Raw genomic sequence first — 17,502 nt, forward strand, 5'->3', positions numbered from 1 at the left:
AAGAAGAAAGAAGAAAGAAGGAAGAAGGAAGAAGGAAGAAGGGAGGGAGGGAAGGAAGGAAGGAAGGAGGGAAGGAAGGAAAAAAGAGAGAAAAAGAAAGAGAAAGAAAGAAGGGAGGGAGGGAGGGAGGGAGGAAGGAAGGAGAGAGAGAGAAAGAAAGAAAAGAAAGAAAACATAAAAGACACAACCCTGTCCCTCCTGGTAAATGTCCCATTGTTCAGGAATGCAGAGCTGGTGACATTATTTGTGGAATGGAAATGAATGTCACCCTGACATATTATTTTTAATGATATCCTGATTAATAGTCATACTTGAGGCTATTTTAAAAATGGAAGCAGTCACCACGAAGTGTGATAGGAATTACCCCAAAATAGACTATGTTATCCTCTGTGAATAATTTAGACGCCGGTGCTCCGAAGGCAGCGAGAGCATGAGGACTGTGAACAAGCTGATTGGGAGCTTTGGGAAAGTGGGGCTGGCATCTTATTATCTCCATAGCCCAGGACTTAACAGTGCGTGCTTGGTATGCAGCAGGAGCTCAATAAGTAAATGCTGACTTGACAATCAGGATCTTTTTATTCTTATTTTCTGTAAGTTTAGGCCAGTAGGAGCTTATGGGAACCTGCCACTGATAACTGGAAACTGATTTTGACTAGGGTCAGGAGGTACTGGGACAGGATATGAAATAAAAGAGAAAAAGCAGAGGACAGATGTAAAGATCCGTTGGCACGGGATCAACTTGGAGCTGTCCTGGAACACCTTTGGTGATTGGGGGCTCTCTGGCCTGCAGTAGCTCATTCCCAGACAGTGGTTGCTCTGCTGCTGTGAACTTAAGATTCTCCCCTGGGTAAAGGAATGAAATCCCACCCACTCACCCCTTTCCTTTCTGAAGTAGTGTGGGGATGCACCTTTACTGGCCATTTAACATTCATAGAGATGCATTTAGCATCATGAATGTTATAAAAACGACAGTGGCAAATCATTACAACTGCTTCTTGGTGGTAAGCTTTCCAGAAGAAAATTATGGAAGAGACGTGGTACAAAACATGAAGACAGCATTTAGTATACTCAGTCTCATTTCCTGCCATCAATGGCAGGTTGTTGTTGTTGTTGTTGTTATTTTGAGATGGAGTCTTGCTCTGTCACCCAGGCTGGAGTGCAGTAGCATGATCTTGGCTCACTGCAGCCTCTGCCTCCTGGGTTCAAATGATTCTCCTGCCTCAGCCTCCCGAGTAGCTGGAATTACAGGCTCCCGCCACCATGCCCAGCTAATTTGTGTAGTTTTAGTAGAGATAGGGTTTCACCATGTTGGCCAGCCTGGTCTTGAACTCCTGGGCTCAAGTGATCCACCCCACCTCAGCCTCCCAGAGTGTTGGGATTACAGGCATGAGCCATGGCACCTGGCATGCAGGTAGTTCTATCTTTAACCACTAGGAGCAAATAATGAATACCTACCAGTACAGTGGGAACTGCGGGGATAAGGAAGTTGATCTCTGCCATTTATTGGCAGAAGTGGATATTTAGATCAACACCCAAGGATTTAAAAATGTTATAGGCTAATTCTTTTTGAATGTCAGATTTTTATCTCTCTGATAACTGGAGTCAGAGATGACTGGAAGCACTGCAGAGTGAGTGGCCTCATGAGACTCTGTCTTTCTCTCTCTCTGCCTTGTGAGGACATGATGAGGAGGTAGCCATCTACAAGCCAGGACAGGAGCCCTCACCAGAAACAGAATTGGCTGGCACCTTGATCTTAGACTTTGCAGCTTCCATAACTGTGAGAAAATAAATGTCTATTGTTGAAGCTGCCATCTATGGCATTTTGCTACAGCAGCTGGAGTAGACTAAGACAGCCTGTGACCCTGAAGCATGGATGGGAGCATCTAGATGGATGTCGAGGACGTTGATTCCACAGACACTGGTGGACCTTCTGGCCTTGCAGAGGTTGTCTGCCCTGCCAGCTCATCTGTTGTCCCTGGAAGGTGCTGTCAATACTTCTCCTTGTTGAGGCACCAGGTGCTCCCCTAAGGAACACCCTCATCTCTGCTCCTGCTGCCAGGCTGATAACCGGGTTAAGTTCCAGCACATCTGCAGCAGACAGGCCTGATTGTTAGATGGAAAAGTAACAAACAGAAAGGAAGAGTATCAACATCAACAAAAAGGACATCCACTCAGAGACCCCATCTGAAGGTCACCAATGTCAAAGACCAAAGGTAATAAATCCATGAAGATGGGGAGAAACCAGTGCAAAAAGCCTGAAAATTCCAAAAGCCACAACACCTCTTCTTCTCCAAAAAGATCACAACTCCTCACCAGCAAGGGAACAAAACTGGACAGAGAATGAGTTTGATGAACTGACAGAAGTAGGCTTCAGAAGGTGGGTAATAACAAACTCCTCCAAGCTAAAGGAGCATGTTCTAACCCAATGCAAGGAAACTAAGAACCTTGGGAAAAGATTAGACGAATTGCTAACTAGAATAACCAGTTTAGAGAAGAACATAAATGACCTGATGGAGCTGAAAAACACAGCACGAGAACTTGGTGAAGCATGCACAAGTATCAATAGCCAAACTGATCAAGTGAAAGAAAGGATATCAGACATTGAAGACCAACTTAATGAAATAAAGCATGAAGACAAGATTAGAGAAAGAAGAATGAAAAGAAATGAACAAAGCTTCCAAGAAATACGGGACTATGTGAAAAAAACCAAACCTACATTTGATTTGTGTACCTGAAAGTGACAAGGAGAATGGAACCAAGTTGGAAAACATTCTTCAGGATATTATCCAGGAACTTCCCCAACCTAGCAAGACAGGCCAACATTCAAATTCAGGAAATACAGAGAACATCACAAATATACTCCTCGAGAAGAACAACCCCAAGACAGACACATAATTGTCAGACACACCAAGATTGAAATGAAGGAAAAAATGTTAAGAGCAGCCAGAGAGAAAGGTCGGGTTACCGACAAAGGCTGAAGCCCATCAGACTAACAGTGGATCTCTCTGCAGAAACCCTACAAGCCAGAAGAGAGTGAGGGCCAATATTCAACATTCTTAAAGAAAAGAATTTTCAACCCAGAATTTCATATTCAGCCAAACTAAGCTTCATAAACAAAGGAGAAATAAAATCCTTTACAGACTAGCAGCTGCTGAGAGATATTGTCACTACCAGGCCTGCCTTACAAGAGCTCCTGAAGGAAGTAGTAAACATGGATAGGAACAACCGATACCAGCCACTGCAAAAACATACCAAATTCTAAAGACCATTGACACTATGAAGAAACTGCATCAACTAATGGGCAAAATAACCAGGTAGTATCATAATGACAGGATGTAATTAACACATAATAATATTAACCTTAAATGTAAACAGGGTAAATGCCCCAATTAAAAGACACAGACTGGCAAATTGGATAAAGAGTCAAGACCCATTGGTGTGCTGTATTCAGGAGACCTACCTCACATGCAAAGACACACATAGGGTCAAAATAAACAGATGGGGATATATTTATCAAGCAAATGGAAAGCAAAAAAAAGCAGAGGTTGCAATCCTAATCTCTGGTAAAAGAGGCTTTAAACCAACAAAGATCAAAAGAGACAAGAAAGGCCATTACATAAAGGTAAATAAATCAATGCAACAAGAAGAGCTAATTATCCTAAATATATATGCACCCAATACAGGAGCACCCAGATTCATAAAGCAAGTTCTTAAAGACCTATAAAGAGACTTAGACTCCCACACAATAATAATGGGAGACTTTAACACCCCATTGTCAATATTAGACAGATCAATGAGAGAGAAAATTTACAAAGATATTCAGGACATCAACTCAGCTCTGGACCAAGCGGACCTAATAGACCTCTAAGAACTCTCCACTCCAAATCAACAAAATATACATTCTTCTCAGCACCACATCATACTTATTCTAAAATTGACCACATAATTGATAGCAAAACACTCTTCACCAAATATAAAATAAAGGAAATCATAACAAATAGTCTCTCAGACCACAGGGCAATCAAATTAGAACTCAGGATTAACAAACTCATTCAAAACCACACAACTACATGGAAACTGAACAACCTGCTCCTGAACAACTACTGAGAAAATAACAAAATGAAGGCAGAAATAAAGACGTTCTTTGAAACCAATGAGAACAAAGACACAACATACCAGAATTTCTGGGACACATTTAAAGTAGTGTGTAGAGAGAAATTTATAGCACTAAATGCTGACAAGAGAAGGCAGAAATATCAAAAATCGAAACCCTAACATCACAATTAAAAGAACTAGAGAAGCAAGAGCAAACAAATTCAAAAGCTAGCAAAAGACAAGAAATAACTAAGATCAGAGCAGAACTGAAGGAGAGAGAAACACGAAAAACCCTTGAAAAAATAAATGAATCCAGGAGCTGGTTTTTTGAAAAGATCAACAAAATAGATAGACTGCTAGCCAGACTAATATACAAGAAAAGAGAAAAGAATCAAATAGATGCAATAAAAGCAATGAAGGAGATATCACCACTGATCCTGCTGAAAAACAAACTACCATCAGAGAATACTATCAAAACCTCCATGCAAATAAACTAGAAAATCTAGAAGAAATGGATAAATTCCTGGACACATACCCCCTTCCAAGCTTAAACCAGGAAGAAGTCAATTCCCTGAATAGACCAATAACAAGTTCTGAAATTGAGGCAGTAATTAATAGCCTAACCAAAAAAAGTCCAGGACCAGAAAGATTCACAGCCGAATTCTACCAGAGGCAAAAAGAGGAGCTGGTACCATTCCTTCTGAAACTATTCCAAATAATAGAAGAAGAGGGAATCTTCCCTAACTCATTTTATAATAACAGCATCATTCTGATATTAAAACCTGGCAGAGACACAACAAAAAAGAAAATTTCAGGCCAATATCCCTGATGAACATCAATGTGAAAATACTCAATAAAATACTGGCAAATGGTATCCAGCAGCACATCCAAAAGCTTATCCACCATAATCAAGTTGGCTTCATCCCTGAGATGCAAGGCTAGTTCAACATATGCAAATCAGTAATCCGTCACATAAACAGAACCAATGATAAAAACCACATGATTATCCCAATAGATACAGAAAAGACCTTTGACAAAATTCAACACCACTTCATGCTAAAAACTCTCAATAAACTAGGTATTGGTGGAACGTATCTCAAAATAAGAAGAGCTATTTATGACAAACCCACAGCCAATATCATACTGAATGAGCAAAAACTGGAAGCATCACCTTTGAAAACTGACACAAGACAAGGATGCCCTCTCTCCAGTCCTATTCGACATAGTATTGGAAATTCTGGCCAGGGCATTAAGGCAAGAGAGAGAAATAAAGGGTATTTAAATAGGAAGAGAAGAAGTCATATAATCTCTGTTTGCAGATGACATGATTGTATATTTAGAAAACCCCATTGTCTCAGCCTAAAATCTCCTTAAGCTGATAAGCAACTTCAGCAGTCTCAGGATACAAAATCAATGTGCAAAAAATCACAAGCATTCCTATATACCAATAACAGACAAACAGAGAGCCAAATCAGGAGTGAACTCCCATTCACAATTGCTACAAAGAGAATAAAATACCTAGGAATACAACTTACAAGGAAGACGAAGGACCTCTTCAAGGAGAGCTACAAACCACTGCTCAAGGAAATCAGAGAGGACACAAATAAATGGAACAACATTCCATGCTCATGGATAGGAAGAATCAATGTCATGAAAATGGCCATACTGCCCAAAGTAATTTATAGATTCAATGCTATCCCCATCAAGCTACTAATGACTTTCTTCACAGAATTAGAAAAAACTACTTTAAATTTCATATGGAACCAAAAAAGAGCTGGCATAGCCTAGACGATCCCAAGCAAAAAGAACAATGCTGGAGGCATCATGCTACCTGACTTCAGACTATACTACAAGGCTACAGTAACCAAAACAGCATGGTACTGGTACCAAAACACATATATAGACCAATGGAACAGAACAGAGGCCTCAGAAATAACACCACACATCTATAACCATCTGATCTTTGACAAACCTGTCAAAAACAAGTAACAGGGAAAGGATTCCCTATTTAATAAATGGTATTGAGAAAACTGGCTAGCCATATGCAGAAAACTGAAACTGGACCCCTTCCTTATACCTTTTAAAAAATTAACTCAAGGTAGATTAAAGACTTAAACATAAGACCTAAAACCATAAAATCCCTAGAAGAAAACCTAGGCAATACCATTCAGGACATAGGCATGGGCAAAGACTTCATGACTAAAACACCAAAAGTAAGGGCAACAAAAGCCAAAATTGACAAATGAGTTCAATTAAACTAAAGAGCTTCTGCACAGCAAAACAAACTATCCTCAGAGTGAACAGGCAACCTACAGAATGGGAGAAAATTTTTGCAATCTATCCATCTGACAAAGGGCTCATATCCAGAATTTACCAAGAACTTAAACAAATTTACAAGAAAAAACAAACAACTCCATCAAAAAGTGGGTGAAAGATATGAACAGACACTTCTCAAAAGAAGACATTGATGCAGCCAACAACATATGAAAAAAAGCTCATCACTGGTCCTTAGAGAAATGCAAATCAAACCCACAATGAGACACCATCTCATGCCAGTTAGAAGGGCAATCATTAAAAAGTCAGGAAACAACAGATGCTGGAGAGGATGTGGAGAAATACAAATGCTTTTACACTGTTGGTGGGAGTGTAAATTGGTTCAACCATTGTGAAAGACAATGTGGCAATTCCTCAAGGATCTAGAACCAGAAATACCATTTGACCCAGCAATCTCATTACTGGGTATATACCCAAAGGATTATAAATCATTCTACTATAAAGACACATGCACACGTATGTTTATTGCGGCATTATTCACAATAGCAAAGTCTTGGAACCAACCCAAATGCCCATCAATGATAGACTGGATAAAGAAAATGTGGCACATATACACCATGCAATGCTATGCAGCCATAAAAAGATGAGTTTATGTCCTTTGCAGGGACACGAAAGAAGCTGGAAACCATCATTCTCAGCAAACTAACACAGGAACAGAAAACCAAACGCTGCATGTTCTCAGTCATAAGTGGGAGCTGAACAATGAGAACACATGGACACAGGGAGGGGAACATCACACACTGGGGCCTGTCAGGAGGTGGGGGGGGGGGCTAGAGGAGGGATAGCAGTAGGAGAAATACCTAATGTAGATGACAGGTTGATGGGTGCAGCAAGCCACCATGGCATGTGTATACCTATCTAACAAACCTGCATTTTCTGCACATGTACCCCAGAGCTTAAAGTATAATTATAATAAAAATAAATAAAAATGAAATATAACAGATGACAGTCACATTCAGGTGTGGTCCTGAAACTCAGTGGCGAGATAAGCTCTTCCTAGCAGACAGGGTTTTGAACAGTGCAACTGGTCATCTACCCTTTGCATGGGGAAAAAACGTGGCCCAAGATGAGAATTTGTTTGCAAATCCTGGATAGTGACTAAGGTCTGGGGTTAAGGTGTGTGAATGTACACTTGAGAATGGGCACACAATGTGAAGGATTCTGTTGCACATTTTCATGTCCACCAGGACACATTCATCATGGAAGAGCCTCTGAACAATCAATTAGACACGATGACTTGGCCCAGTGATGCTGGCTGTCAGCGTCCACCCCAGAACTGGCATGACAGGAGCATGAACAAATAGATGGCTAAGGTGTGGAGATGGAGGCTATGTATGAGGTCAACAGCATGCCTCCGGCTTACCAGTCTAGCCACTGTGCCTCTGAATGTCAGCAGCAGAGCTGCTACTGTTATGGCCTTATTCCCCTAGGACCCCAACCTAAAAGGGCCAGTGGTTTGTCTTCACAGGTGTAGATACTTTGGGAATGGATCTGCCTTTCCTGCCCAGAGCATCTCAGCCAGCACTACCATCTGGGGGCTTATAGAATGCCTGACCCATAGGCGTGAGTCCCACACAGCACAGCAGCCGACTAAGAGACACACCTCACAGCCCACGACAGTGGGGTTCACTCACTGCATCACACACTGCAACCCTCTGGGGCAGCTGGCCTCACAGAACGCTGGTATGGCCTTTTCAAGGAGCAACTGAAGCGCTAGCTCAGAGGAAACCCCCACAAGGACGAGGTGCCATCCTTCAGTGTACAAAGACTTGTATATGTCATTGTGTCCCCAAAAGGAAAGACACGTGAGTCTGGAAACCAAGGGGTAGAAGCAGAAGTGACTTCACTTACCGTCAGTCTCTAAGACCCACAGCGGGATTTGGAGCTTCCTGCTCTGCGACCCTGGGCTCTGCAGGGTTGGAGGTCCGGATCCAAAAGAGGGTACACTCTGGCCGGGAGACACAGTAAGGGTCCTGTTGAACCGCAAGTTGAAGCTGCTGCCAGGACACTTAGGAGGCCTCGTTCACAAGGATCAGCAGGTTAAAAGAGAAATCATCGTATTGGCAGGCTTTATTGATCTAATCAGCAGCAGGAGGCAGGCGCGCTTTTACCTAGTGGGGGCGGGGAGGAACACGGGGAGAACCCAGGGGCTGGGCTCGGGTGCCTCCTGCGGCTCCCTCACCCACTTGTAACTGTGAATACGCAGGTGCAGTCACTCCAGACTGAGCAGGGTATGATTCTAATTTAGACCCTTCAGGAATGAGGGGCATCCCATCAGGTAAACTACCGACACCTGCTGACCTGATAGCTGAGGGTGAGGGGAATTTAAATGCAGGGCGGGGGAGGGTCTAGGATGCTCCAAGACCCTCGGCAGTCACGGGGGCTGTGGTTTATCGCTCAAGAAGTAAAGGCCCCTGGGAGCCTTGGAGGCGCTGCTTTCTGAACTTTCCTGGTTGGAGAAATAGATCTGTGTGGGGCAAGGGGTGGGCAGTGGGTGGTAATGAGCATGCGTCTCACGGACCACCATCAACGAGAAGCGTAAACAAACCAAGGACCAAGGCCGCTGCGCGCAGAAATCCATTGCTGCGTGTGCCCTGGGCTGCATTCCCCGCGGGCAGCTCCCTGTGAGTGGCTGATCGCTGCGGGGATCTAACGCCGGTTCCTGGAAGACATCCATGGACGGCTGACTTTGGCTGAAGGACTCGTTGACCCTTCCTCAGAAGGCTTGCAGTCTGGGGCACGTCCACCCCACCTCCTTTCCCTCTCTCCTCTCTCTTCCCTTCCCTGGTTTGCTGTTGGACACGCCATCCCAGACTATCCTACCTCCCTTCTCGTTTTTTTTCCTCACACAAGTGCTTTGCCTAATACAACCCTTACACATTTAATCCCGACTTGGCACCTGGTCAGTGATGTGCTGCTAAATGGATCCCCCCAAACAAAAGCTCTCATTTGTAGCATTGGCTGATTTCCACGGTATAGGTGGCTCCACCATGGCAGGCTTCTACTAATGGTTCTTGCAAAGCTCCCAAGTAGAGGCTTCCGTGAGCTGGCACCAGTCACTCCAACGCACCACTTCATGTGCCTCTGGGGGCTGAGAGACATGGAGGGGCGTGAACCCATGGTGGATCCTATGTGCTTCAGGGTAGAGTGAGTCAAAATCTGGGGAAGGTGGAGGAGTCTGCTGATGGCCAGCATTTGATCTCAGTAACAGGGTGTCTTCTCGGTACTTGAAATGTCTCTTCGGTGTTTCAGACACTAGAAATCTGACCTGCACCCGTCCTTAATGACATATCCACAGTTCTAGTCATTTGTCTCTATCCCCCTCAATCCATGCATCAATCTGCTGTCTGATTAGCCTTCCTAAAGCAGCACTCTGACCATGTAAATGCCTCTGCTAAAAAGCTCCAATAGCTCCCTTTCCTATGGAGATGTTTCTCTAAACATGTGGAATGCTTTGGGAGGATGTTAATAGGTGTCAAGAGAATCCCAGGGCACCATAATCCAACAAGTTTGGGCAACACTGACTTAAGCAAAATGAGGCAGATTTCTTTACGTAGGGACTTACCAATGTTAGCTAGTGTGCACGGCAAATTGGCCATAGGGCTATGCAGCCTTTCTCAAACCTGTTCGTCAATGGCTCCCTTCCCCCATTTTTTTCAGAGCATCTCATAGAATTAGTGTCCTGTGGAACACTATGGAAATGGTGGATGTGCTGACTTAGAAATAAAATCCAAACTCCTTAGTCTAGCCTTCAAGGCTCACCATTGTCTGGGTTTCAATGGCTGTCTGACCTTGTTTTCCTTCTCGAACCCTTTGTTCCAGGAAACTTAAACCACTCACTGTGCGTACCCATGGATACTTCACTGCCTTTGATCCTTTCATGTCCTTCCCCTGGTCTCTAATGTCCTTCTTCCTCTTCTTTATATACTGAAATTCATCTATTTCTTTCAGGCAGCTCAATGCCACCTTTTCTATAAAGTCTTATCTGAAACCACATGACTTTGAAAAAAAATATGGTAAAATACACTTACAAAAAATTTACCATCTTAATCAGTTTCTAAGTATGTGGTTCAGGGGCATTAAGTACCTTCAGTGTTGTGCAGTCATTACGCCATTCATTCCCAGAACTCTTTTGCAAAGCTGAAACTCTGTTCCCATTGACACTAACTTCCCACTCTTCCGTCCTCCCCACCCCTGTCAACCCTCATTTTTCTTTCTGTCTCTGAATTTGACTAGGTGCCTCATATAAGTGGAATCATACAGTTTTATTTTTTGTGTGCGATTGGCTTAGTTCACTTCATATAGTTCACCCCACAAACAAATTCACGAAGGGCATAAAACTGGAAAGTCTCCAGAAGGCTCCTGACGTGGGTCCCCAAGGTCAAACTTGGCAGCTCCTCCATCCTTCCATGCTCATCCTGGAGCTCAGTGGTCTTGCTGAATGGAGATGTTGAAGAATGAATGGGGAATTGTTTCTCAGCATTCCTGATCCCAACTACTTTGGGAAGAAGACATCCACCCAGCAGACTGGTCTTTCTGTTTTCTTCATCCACTCAAGGTTCATCCATGTTGCAACACGTGCCAGAATTTGTTTCCTTTTAAGGTTGAATAATATTCTATTGTCGATACGCAGCACGTTTTGCTCATTCATTCATTGGCCAGTGGACACTTGGGTTGCTTCCACATTTTGGCGATTGTGAATAATGCTGCTATGAACATGGGCGTGCAATTATCTGAGTCTCTGCTTTCAGTTGTTTTAAGTGTATACCCGGAAGTGGAGTTGCCGAGTCATATGGTAATTTTGTGTTTAATTTTTTGAGGATCTGCCATATTGGCTTTCACAGCAGCTGCAACTTTTGACATTCCTGAACCCACACAACCTTTTACCAGCACACTCTGCATTAGTTATTAGTTATATTCCTTAGTATATTTTTAGCCATTTATACAAGTCTTCTCTTTCCTGTATTATAAGTCCCTAAAAGGTAAGAGGCATGTCACATTTTTCTTTGCTTCTTCCCAGATGTCGAGATTAGTGCCTTAATGTGGTACTCACTGATGTTCTGCCCCTTAATGTTGGGCCTCATCACTTGTGGGAGGACTGAATTTCTCTCCACACTGACATCCTACTAGCAGTTTTCACTAATAGTCACACACACACACACACACACACACCCAAAACACACATCATAATCTTTTTACTCTTCAATGTGGTAAATAGAGCCTCTACCAAAGGATAGCAAAGAATATGCAGATGATTGTTTGCACCAAGAATGTCCTCCCAATGCACCAACGTACCTAAAATGTTGGGTGGAGATGGTGCCTTTTCCAGTGGAAGCTACTCACAGCATCAGAACAAACCCACCCCACAGACAAATTCACAAAGAGTGTAAAACTGGAAGGTCTCCATCAGGCTCCTGACCAGGGCCTCCAAGGTCAGGTTTGGCAGCTCCTCCATCTTTCCATGCTCATTTGGAGCTCAGTGGCCCTGTTGAATGGAGATGATGAAGGATAAATGGAAAACTGTTCCTCAGTATCCCTGGTCTCAACTACTTTGGGAAGAAGACATCCACCCAGCAGGCTGGTCTTTCTGTTTTCTTCTTCACATTCCTCTTCCTGTAGTTACTGTTCCTCTTTTCACAGGTTAACATTTAACTTGGAAAAAAAAATCAGCTCCTTAGAATTTTGAGCAAATGTTAATCACTACCAGCTGTCTCTGCTGTCCATCTTTCACCTTCTCCTGAGGTGGGCAAGGCTAATTTAGCTTGTCAGTGGAGGTTTTGTCTGCTGTTAACCTCTTCACCTCATTGTTTTCCCCAAGTTTGTTTGCTTTAGCAGGGTTTAATTGGATTAAGGTTCTGGTCTCAGAGACTTTCAGATCTGGAACCTTTATCAGATGAGACGAGATCATAGAAAACAGAAGGTAGGGTGGGAGGGCCACTAATTCAACACCTGGCCTACAATGGAGAATTAAATCCAGAATTAGTGAGACTTGGGAGCAGGGTCTCCCCACTGGGATTTTCTTCATGTTCCCAACTGCTCTTTGGAACCCGTCGTCTCAAGGACTTCCTAGGAGATGAACGTATAGGCATTACCTGCAGCTCTCTCTTTTTTTTCATTTTTTTAGGGAGGAGAGGGGAAATGTTGGTAGCTTACTAGGAAGAGAAACAGTACAGTAAGACAGAAACAGTGTGGCGTTGTGAAAAGCACCAAATGTTATATATACAATTGGTTAAAAAGCAAATAGGTAACAACTTACGGTCTTCACAACCTGCTTTTGTGGTAATCTGAACTTGGACACAGAGCATGCTGGACCTTGGCTCCAGGGTTGGGACAAATGGTCTTTTTTTCATTCCACAGGACTCCAGAGGATGGGGTGAACTTGGGTGTCAAGATCTTCTGAGGAGGGCAAATGTGGAGGCAGATGCCAACCTGATGGTTGGAGTTTAGAAATAAGATATTCTACTAGGACCAGCATCATACAGCTTGTGTATTGCACAACTTCAGAGGCACTCTTCACAGTAGATTGGTGGTAGCTGTGGATACCTGCGGTCTTACCTGTTCAGCAGTACCTTTTTCTAGGTAGCTGCCCTCCCTGCCATCCACAGTTACCATAGGTGCTCCCTGCATGCACTTAACTCCAACTTGATCAATTGGGGTTTTTCATTCATTTGGTCAAGTTGATTGGCACAGGGGTGGCCACCTGACCTAAGCTGGGCTATAAAATGCAAATCCTGGGACAACCCAATGGCCATGTTTCTTGCTGTGTGAACCTGGGAAGCAGAGGCCAGTTAGCAGAAAAAAAGATTTCAACGTATGCAGAGAGGTGCTGAGATGAGAAACTCAGAAAGAGATGTTCGAGTCAGTGTTTCCACCTGTCCCTGCGACACTGGGTTCCATGAAATACTAAATCCCCCTGAGTGTTTCAGCTGGTTCAGATTGGGTTTCTGTGACTTGAAATCATAAGAGTTTTGAGTAATATGCTACAGGTCAGGGTCAAGGATGTGAAAGTATTTTGTTTTCAGTGCTTCATCAGATTTGGAATAGGAGCTTTCTAGAGGTTAAATGTAGCTCTCAGGAATTGTAGGAAGGGTTTCAGCAACCCAGCCAAGGAGGGAGGTTTGAGGATTTAAGCAAATAACCCAGGAGGCACAGGACAATCACTGGGCATGCCGGTGAGCAGGGCACCACCAATGCAGGACTTAGGAGAGCTCAGCTTTATTCAGTGGGTAATGGGCTGCTGACTCCATCTCATTTGTCAAAACTGCACTGGAGTCTGGGCATGGTGGCTCTTACCTATAATCCCAGCACTTTGGGAGGCCAAGTCAGGAGGATTGCTTGAGTCCAGGAGTTCCAGAGCAGTTTGGGGAACATAACAAGACTCTGTCTCTACTAAAAATAAAATAAAATTAGTCACACATGGTATCATGCCCCTGTAGTCCCAGCTACTTCAGAGGCTGAGGTGAGAGGATCACTTGAGCCCAGGAGGTCGAGGCTGCAATGAGCCATGATTGTGCCACTGCACTCCAGCCTGGGTGACAGAGAGAGACCTTGTCTCAAAACACAACAAAACAAAACAAACACAACCAAAAAAACTGCCTTGGAACTTGCAAAAGTAATGATTGTCATGACAATAGCATCATCAACAACAACAACAACAACAACAACAAAACCCAAGCAAACAACCCAGTTAAGACATGGGCAAAGGACTTGGACATTTTTTCAGAGAAGATATACAAATGGCAAAGAAGTTCATGAAAAGATTCTCAACATCACTAATCACTAGGGAAATGAAAATCAAAACCACAATGAGATACCACTTCACACCCTTTAAGGATGGCTACTACACACACACACACACACACACACACACACACACACACCCCACACACACACAATAACAAAGATTGGCAAGGATGTGGAGAAATGGGAATCCTCGTACACTGTTGGTGGGTATATGGAATGATGTAATATGGTGGGTCTTCAAAAAATTAAAAATAGAATTATCGGGCACGGTGGCTCACACCTGTAATCCAAGCACTTTGGGAGGCCACGGCTAGTGGATCAGTTGAGATCAGAAGTTCGAGACCAGCCTGGCTGACATGGTGAAATCCCATTTCTACTAAAAATACAAAAATTAGCTGGGCGTTATGGTGGGCACCTGTAATCTCAGCCACTCAGGAGGTTTAGGCAGGAGAATCGCTTGAACCTGGGAGGTGGAGGTTGCAGTGAGTTGAGATTGCACCATTGCACTCCAGCCTGGGTGACAAAGTGAGACTGTCTCAAAAACAAAACAAAACTAAACACAACGAAACAGAATTACCATATGACCCAGCAATTTCCACCTGCAATCTAACCCCAAACTTTCCTTCTTCTATATTGCCATTGTGCCTATGCTTAATTCTGCAAAACTTCCTCACATCTGGGATGGAGTGGATGCTAATCTTACCAGTGAGGGTGTTCCCTCCATCCTAGATCCCACCTGCCTCTTGAGGTTTCCCCAGCCCTCTCACTGGAAAACACTCTCTTTCATTTGAACTCTGCTGGCATTTTGACTGTCTGTCTTGCATAGGACTGCTCATATTTGCTTTGCCATCATTGCTAATGTATTTGTCTTCTCTACTGGACTGTGTGCTTGCTGAGGGCAGGAAGGGCGTGAGTCTTATTTATCCACAAATTCCACCTAGCTCACATTGGTGATTGATAGGCAGCACAATTTCAATAAAGAGTAGTTGAAAAACATGAATATAGAGAAGGATAAGACTGGTTATTAATGGAATGAGAGATGAGCACAGAATTAAATTTAGGAACATGTACCACACCCATGTCTATTTTCTCCTCATTTGGCTTGTGAATAGGAATAGCTATCAGTCACTAGTGTGACCATGCTAGTCTTGTTATTTCTGCTGCACAGATGTACTGGGTTATGGTTTAAAGAATAACCCTCCACGAAGGCTTGTTATCCCTACTCCCTACACACACATGCATGGCAAGACGACCCTGGAGAGCCCAAAAGCCTTCCTAGAATCCCAGTGGGGAAGGTCAGGAAGATGTTCCTGGAAAATGGCCCCTTCAGTGACTGTGAAATTTTACCCTGGATGGGTGCAGGGGCTCATGTCTGTAATCCCAGCACTTTGAGGGGCAGAGGTAGGAGGATCATGTGAGCCCAGGGATTTGCGGCCAGCCTGGGCAAGATAGTAATATCCCCTCTCTACAAAGAAATTTTTTTTAATTAGCCAGGGGTGATGGTACATGTTTGTAGTCCCAGCTACTCAGGAGGCTGAGGCAGGAAGATCCCTTGAGCCCAGGAGTATGAGGCTGCAGTGAACTGTGATTGTGCTACTGTACTCCAGCCTGAGCAACAGAGTGAGACCCTAAATCACAGCATAAATAAAATTGTTCCCTGCTATGGTCTGAATGTTTGTGTCCCCCCGCCATTCAAATATTGAAATCCTAACCCCTTGAGGTGATGGTGTTAGGAGCCGGAGCCTTTTGAGGGGTGATGAAGTTGTGAAGGTGGAGCCCTCATGAATAGGACTAGTGCCCTTATAATAGCCCGACAGAACTCTTTTGCGCCTTCTGCCATGTGAGGTCAGTGAGAAGGCGCTATCTATGAACAAGGGAGTGGACCCTATCAGACACCAGATCTCCTGGCGCCTTCATCTTGACTTCCCAGCTTCCAGAATTGTGATAAATTTATTTCTGTTACTTTATTTTATTTTTGAGACAGGGTCTTACTCTGTTGCCCAGGTTAAAGTGCAGTGGCATAATCATGGCTCACTACAGCCTCGACCTCCTGGGTTTAAGCAATCCTCCTGCCTCAGCCTCCCGAGTAACCGGGATCACAGGCATGCACCACCACACCTGGCTAATTTTTTAAATTTTTTTTTTTTTTTTGTAGAGACAGGGTCTCTCCATGTTGCCCAGACTGGTCTCAGATTACTGGGATAAAATGATCCTCCCACATCAGCTTCCCAAAGTCCTGGGATTACAAATATGAGGCACCATGACTAGCCCTCTGTTGTTTATAAGCCACCCAGTTTGTGGTCTTTTGTTATAGCACCCAGACTGGACTAGGACATATTCCAAAGAGGCCCCGGACATGCTGAGCCTGGACTCATGCATTTCATAGGCCATGCATAGGACAAATGACAGGCCTGGCCTCAGATTTGGGGTCTGAAGAAAGAGAAGGAGCTGCTCCTTGTGCCTAGGAGGGATGGGGCCCTGAGGGTAATGGCAGTGAGCATTTACTGAGTGCTTACTATGTGCCAAACAGTATTTTCCACCTGCACTGTGTGGTAGATACTAACCATGAGGCTATTGAGTACTTGAAATGTGCTCAGGGCTGGGCGTGGTGGCTCACGCCTGTGATCCCATCACTTTGGGAGACTGAGGTGGCTAGATCACCTGAGGTCAGGAGTTCGAGACCAGCCTGGCCAATGTGGTGAAACCCCATGGCTACTAAAAATACAAAAATTAGTTGGCCATAGTGGCGTATGCCTGTAATTCCAGCTACTTGGGAGACTGAGACAGAATAGTTTGAACCAGGGAGACGAAGGTTGCAGTGAGCCAAGATCACGCCACTGCACTTTAGCCTGGGTGACAGAGTGAGGCTCCGTCTCAAAAAATATATATATAGATATAGATATAGGTATAGATAGATATATGCTCAGTGCAACTGAAGAGGTGATTTTTAAATTTAAATTTAAAAGCAGATACTCTATTCAGTTATTAGAAAATATTTAAGAAAGGTTGAAACTAACATGGGTATGTGAATGTACTTTTTCAACTATTATATAAATCTTATGAAATCTAAATAAGAAGCAAGTATTACTTTTTTCTTTTTCTTTTCTTTTTTTTTCGAATCTGTCGCCCAGGCTGGACTGCAGTAGCTCTGCTCACTGCAAGCTCCGCCTCCCCGGTTCACGCCATTCTCCTGCCTAAGTTTCCCGAGTAGCAGAGACTACAGGCGCCCGCCACCACGCCCAGCTAATTTTTTTTTTGTATCTTTAGTAGAGACGGGGTTTCACCATGTTAGCCAGGATGGTCTCAATCTCCTGACCTCGTTCCGCCCAT

The 17,502-nt window shown here is 43.8% G+C and overlaps 1 long non-coding RNA gene across 1 annotated transcript in view; it reads right to left on the minus strand.

Moving 5' to 3' along the window:
• The window catches only part of LOC105491155 (uncharacterized), a 71,431-nt gene extending 54,149 nt beyond the window's left edge, over nucleotides 1-17,282 (minus strand). Inside the window, exon 1 of the long non-coding RNA XR_011607257.1 lies at nucleotides 8,281-17,282. This is a non-coding gene — a long non-coding RNA (uncharacterized lncRNA). The remainder of the gene's footprint in view (nucleotides 1-8,280) is intronic.
• Nucleotides 17,283-17,502: the final 220 nt, after the last annotated feature.

The sequence above is a fragment of the Macaca nemestrina genome, chromosome 8, assembly GCF_043159975.1.
Source record: "Macaca nemestrina isolate mMacNem1 chromosome 8, mMacNem.hap1, whole genome shotgun sequence".
Taxonomy (NCBI): Eukaryota; Metazoa; Chordata; class Mammalia; order Primates; family Cercopithecidae; genus Macaca; species Macaca nemestrina.